Source organism: Vulpes lagopus, chromosome 12 (genome assembly GCF_018345385.1).
Source record: "Vulpes lagopus strain Blue_001 chromosome 12, ASM1834538v1, whole genome shotgun sequence".
NCBI lineage: Eukaryota > Metazoa > Chordata > Mammalia > Carnivora > Canidae > Vulpes > Vulpes lagopus.
Genome location: NC_054835.1, coordinates 44,267,833 through 44,273,832, shown reverse-complemented (window position 1 = coordinate 44,273,832; position 6,000 = coordinate 44,267,833).

Here is a 6,000-nt window from a genome sequence, read left to right as displayed (position 1 = left end):
AGCAGAAAAGAGATACCATTAAAGGTACTAAAATGTATAAAGTCTTTTCTTTCATGGTCTCTGTCTTCACTTGTCATGGTGTTTTTTATCTGCAATGTCATCTAAGTAAGGAACAATTAAAAATTTAAATCATTAGTGTGAATTTTACCATCCATCTTTATATTGTACAATGCCATTTTAAAAGACATTTAGCAGATCCCTGGGTGGCGCAGCGGTTTGGCGCCTGCCTTTGGCCCAGGGCGCGATCCTGGAGACCTGGAATCGAATCCCACATCGGGCTCCCGGTGCATGGAGCCTGCTTCTCCCTCTGCCTGTGTCTCTGCCTCTCTCTCTCTCTCTCTCTCTCTCTCTCTCTCTGTGACTATCATAAATAAAAATAAAAAAAAATTTAAAATAAAAAAAATAAAAGACATTTAGCTCCTATGTTATAGAAGTTATATAATTTGTAGCTTGTACTTGCACGTGTATTTTGTTCTTATCAGGACAGTGGGGACTCTGGAAAAATTAACTCAAATGTTTTGATTTCTCTTCTTAATGCACACACATTCTACCAATACCTTGCTTTCCACTTACTGAAGAGGAAGGAAGGACTAAAGGGTAAAGAACTTGGGGTTGACTTGTCTGCCTTTTCCTTCTGCATCATCATTTTTAGCATGAGCAATGGGCTCATACAGAGAAGTAATATCAGTAACACCAGTAAAAAAAGGTATGATATGGGTCTTCATTCTGGCTTTGGAGCACGTTCTAGTTTAAATGGAAAGCTTGGCTTCTCAGGGCTTATTCAGTCATACATGTAACACGCTTATCTTTTTTTCAAGATTTTATTTATTTATTTGATGGACAGAGGGCACCAGCAGGGTGAGCTGCAGAGGGAGAAGATAAGACCCCCGCCGCAGAACAAGGATCCCTGAAAAGGGGCTCCATTCCAGGATCCCAAGATTATGGCTTGGGCTAAAGGCAGACGCTTAACCAACTGAGCCACCTAGGTGCCCCATAACATGCTTATATTGCACTCACTGAGCTTTGTCGAGCTCCTATGCATCATGGGCCCGCCAGAATTCTGTGTTCGTGGGGCATCACCAATGCTATTTGTGAATGGGATGGCAAGGAATCATGACACTTAATTGTGCCTATCTCCTCTGCTCGTGCATTTGCTTCATTGCCCCATCATACTTCACAGACAAAACCCAAATTCAAAAGTAAAATTGTTAAGAGTTTCAAAATGGCAGCAGCAGAGTGTGTGTGTGTGTGTGTGTGTGTGTGTGTGTGTGTGTGTGTTGGGGGGGTGGTCATTCTGAGTGTGGGACCTTTTGTGCTTGCGCAGGTGACATGCCAATGAAGCCTGCCATGGTGACAGAGCAGGATTCAATTCGTAAGTTATTTAACCAGTCCTATAATGATGTGCCCTTAACTTTTATTTTCCTCATCTTTTGTTATTATAAATAACTAAAAACAAACTGATAACCATGTTTATACAGATTATTTAAAATTTTGAAAATAAGGAAAATATTTGTTACACTGTTTTCATTTTATTTAATTTGCTCTGATGTAAGTATATTCTCAGGTTGAGATTCAAGCCTTCTTCCTCATAAACCACTCCATGATAAGAATGAAATAAACAGTCTCATGTTTCCAGACTTTTCAGAGAATATATCAGTAAGTTAAATTCTAGAGCATAAAATAGTGCCTGTTATATAGCAGGTACTCAATAACTATTTGGGGAATAAGTGAATACATATCTAGAGATAGGATTGCTGAATTAAATGGTATTTGCATCTATAATTTTGATGGCTATTGCCTAATTGTCCTGCATAAATATTGTAACAACCTATATTTTCTCTAGTGATATATGAAAATAGATATTTCTTCCTCCACTGCCAACACAATGTGTTAGCAAATGTTGTTTATCTTCATGACCTGTTAGATGAAAATCATGAGCTTTAAATGCATGTCTTTTAGAGAAGTTGGGCATCTTTAGTTTAAGAGCCTTTACTACTTTCTTCTTTGTGAAAGTTGTCATCCTTTTGTCCATTTTTCTAAAGAAATGCTGTTTTAAAAAAATATTTTCATTGTGAAATGTAACATACACACAGAAGAATATATAAAACTTTTTTTGGTACATTTGAACAAATAGGTATAGAGCAAACACTTGTGTACCTATCAAAAAGTAGAACGTTGCCAGCTCCTGAGAACAGCCCCTACTCCCAATCAAACAAAACTCTGTCTGCCCCCTACTGGCTATCCTGACTTTTATTGTATTCACTTCCTTTACCTTAGAATTTTAACACCTACGTATGCATCCCTCAACAATATAGTTTAGTTTTCCCCGTTTTTGAACTTTATATACATGGAATCAAACTATATATAGATTTTGTATCTTGCTTTTGTGTGTGTTCAATTATTACCTTTGTAAGAATTTATTGTTGGTGTTGAATATAACCAAAGTTTATTAATTTTCATTGTACATATATACCACATTTTAACCGTTTTATGCTTTTAGAAATATTTTATTTATTTATCTGAGAGAGAGGAGAGGGAGAGCACGCACAAATGGGAGGGGCAAAGGGAGAGGGAGAAGCAGACTCCCCGCTGAGCAGAGAGCCCCTCATGGGGCTTAATCCCAGGACCCTGAGATCATGACCTGAGCAAAAGTCAGATGCTCCACCAACTGAACCACCCAGGGGCCCCCATTTTATCCTCTGTAGACATTTGAGATGTTTCCAGTTTGGGGCATTGAGGAATAATGCTGCTATGAATAATCTTGTACAGTAATTCTCACACTTCAAATTCTGCATTTCTTTATATATCTAGCAATGAAACTGCTGGAATAGAGTATGCATATCTTAAATTTTCTTAGATTATATGAATCTTCCAAAGTGGCTGTACTAGTTTACATTCTCACTAGCAGTGTACAAGGATTGCTGGTCTTTATTTATTGGTTTGTAGAAAGTCTTTAGGATACAGAATTATGGAAATTAGCCCTTTGTAATATGAATTGCCAAAATATTTTTCTGAATTTACAATCCTTTTAAGAAAGCACTGATGTTTTTTCCCCACTAGAAGAACAAAAATGTAACTGGCAGAAGTGGAGTGTTCTAATTTTGAGGCATTAAATGAGAAACAAGTGCTCTGGGTTAGCCCCTTTTTGCTTTTTATTTGCTATTACATATGTCATTAATACAAATAATCTTACGACAAATTTTCATGAAATAACCTGGATTACAAGATGCAAAATATAATAATAATAATAATAAGAGGAAGAATAGTTAAAAATTGAGTGTTCAGCCTGTGTCAGGTACTATTTTACATCCATTATATGTATTAATTTAATCCTCATAAAACCGTAGGAAGTAGGTACTATTTTTCCTCTCATTTTGCAGATGTGTGAAATATGAAGCTGGATTGAAGATGTTTTCTAAGGCTGATTTAAGCAGAGAAAATATTTTTTCTTAGCTGATATTTTTTTAAAAATATTTTATTTATTTATTTTAGAGATAGAGTGACAGCATGCACAAGTGGAGTTGAGGGATGAAAAACCTCAAGGAGACCCTGAACTGAACGTAGAGCCTGATGCTGTTGGATCCCATGATCCTGGGATCATGACTTGAGCTGAAGGCAGAGACTTAACTGACTGAGCCACTCAGACCCCCTAGGGTATTGTTTTTTAACCTGTGATCCACAGGTTAAGAAGTTTATGAACTTAGATCAGGAAAAGTAATATGCTTTTATTTGTGCTAAGGTCTAATGAAAATTAGCATCACCTTCAATTCCGAGTAGAGAAAATAAACTAAGTAGTATTAGCAGTAACTGATCTTGTCAGTAATAGAAATCATAGTTTCCTGTTATATGAAAGTTGTTGCAACTATCTTGAGATACTATTTCTGTTCATCTACTACCTCAAAATTATGGTGGTGATTAGGCCTGCCATTAGATCTTATTATTTAATATAAAACACATATATTACTATATCGCACTTAAAAAAAAAAAAGATTTTACTTATCTATTCATGAGAGACACAAAGAGAGACAGAGACATAGGCAGAGGGAGAAGCAGGCTCCCTGCTAGGAGCCTGATGTGGGACTCAATCCCAGGACCCTGAGATCACGACCTGAGCCAAAGGCAGATGCTTTAACCACTGAGCCACCCAGGTGCCTCACTATATCACACTTCTAAAAATATTTTGAAAATTGTGTTTTAATATAATTGGTTTCCTTTGAATTTGTAGGTATGCTTCTTATACATTTAAAATACTCTTAGAAGGGGTCCATACGCTTCATCAGAGTGCCGAAAGGATCCATGGTTTGAAAATGTTAAGAACTCTGCTTTATGGGTATTTCCTTGGCTTTCTTTCTTCTTGAATGAGCCTAAAGAGGGTCCCTGAGGTGACCCTCAGGGCCCCTGAGGTTCTCCCAGTTTTATTAGTCTATTTTTCCAGATATTCCTCCCTCCCTTAATTTTCATGCTTCTTCAACATGTAATGTTTTTCTTACCTAACTGACACTCTTTCTGTTTCTTTTCATCTTCCTGACTGTGACCATGGGTGTGTTTTTACACTTCTATGGGGAGTTTATCCTCTAGCGCGTCGACCACTGTATTAAGGCAAGAACTGGAAATCTGCCTTAGTCCAGATTGCTCACTCTCTCCCCAATTCCATAACCCCAGCTGCCTCTGGGACACCTCCACTTGTTTTTGTCACTGATATCTGGAAGGAACATATTAAAAACTAAAATTACTCCCCACATCTGCATGTTGTCCCACTTTGCCTGGGTGACCTTTGCCTGGATGACTCCTGATTTTGTGGCCTTAGAATTATTTAAAAGTATAAATCAATTAATTACAACCCTCCCCCCCCCCCCCAAAAAAACGAAAAAAACGAAAAAAACAAAAAAACAAAACAAAACCCTGGAATCTTTGTGAATGGTGCAAAAATCAAAAGATACAAAAGGATGTGCCCGGAAAGGCAAGTCTTTCTCCCATCTGGTCTCCTAGGCATTCAGTTCCCCCTCCCAGAAGGAAACCACTGTTACTAGTTCTTAGAGTGATTTGTGATTCCTTCTTATTTTTTGCCTTTATCTCAAGTCGTTCCCTGTCTGTAAGATGAGTGCCCTTTCCTCTCCAGGCCCCTGTGACCATAGATGTTTGACTTTATGTATAAGTATTGGCATGTGTATATTTTATGCACAAACATAAAATCTCTCCCTGTGGCCTTCCGGCCTCGAGTTTTCATCGCGTCGCTTCCTGGATGAGGAACCTACAGGGGTGAGGGGCCGGGGCTGGGGGTGATGGAGAAGAGGATCTACAGGGCACTAGGTAGGGGGCTTGGAGTGGCCGACTGGTGGGAAGCTCTGCCAGGGCTCCTATTTCCTCTATTTCTCCCGCCTCGGGCCCCCTTCCCGTCCTCTTGTCCAAATGTCTCTCGTTTCCAAGAGCCGAGACAGAGACAGAGACAGCGAGATACACAGAGACTGAGACGCCGAGGCACCAGCATCCCTCTCCCCCCTCTGTCCCGCCCCAGCGCCCTGACGGACAGCCGCCCTCAGCCAATGGCGCTCACGATGTGCCCCGGAAGGGCCAATGGGAGACAGAGGAGGGCGGAAGATTCCCCGCCCCCACTTCTAGGCTTGGTTGAGCCGTGCAGGTAGGTCCGGGGCCGGGGGAGCCGCCGTTGGCACTGGTGCCCGGGGGGGTGGGGGCACGAGTCAGTAGGGGTGATGGTGGGGAAGGGGAGGCGCCCCCAACTGCGGGAGCCCGAGGGGGCGGCCCGGCCGGGAGGCGGGGAGCCGGAGGGCCCGGGGAGCGGGCGCCGCCGAGGGCCCTGGAAGCGGCTGGGCTGGGGGAGAGGGGACGCGTGTGCGGGGCACCGGGACCCCCGCCCCGCGCCCACCCGCAGGCCTGGGCCGCGGGCTGCGGGCCGAGGGGCCGGGGGGCCCGGCTGCCCCGGGGGCGGGCCGGCGCCGGGCCCGGGGCCGGGGGCGCCTGGCAGAGCCCGGGGCGCCAGGC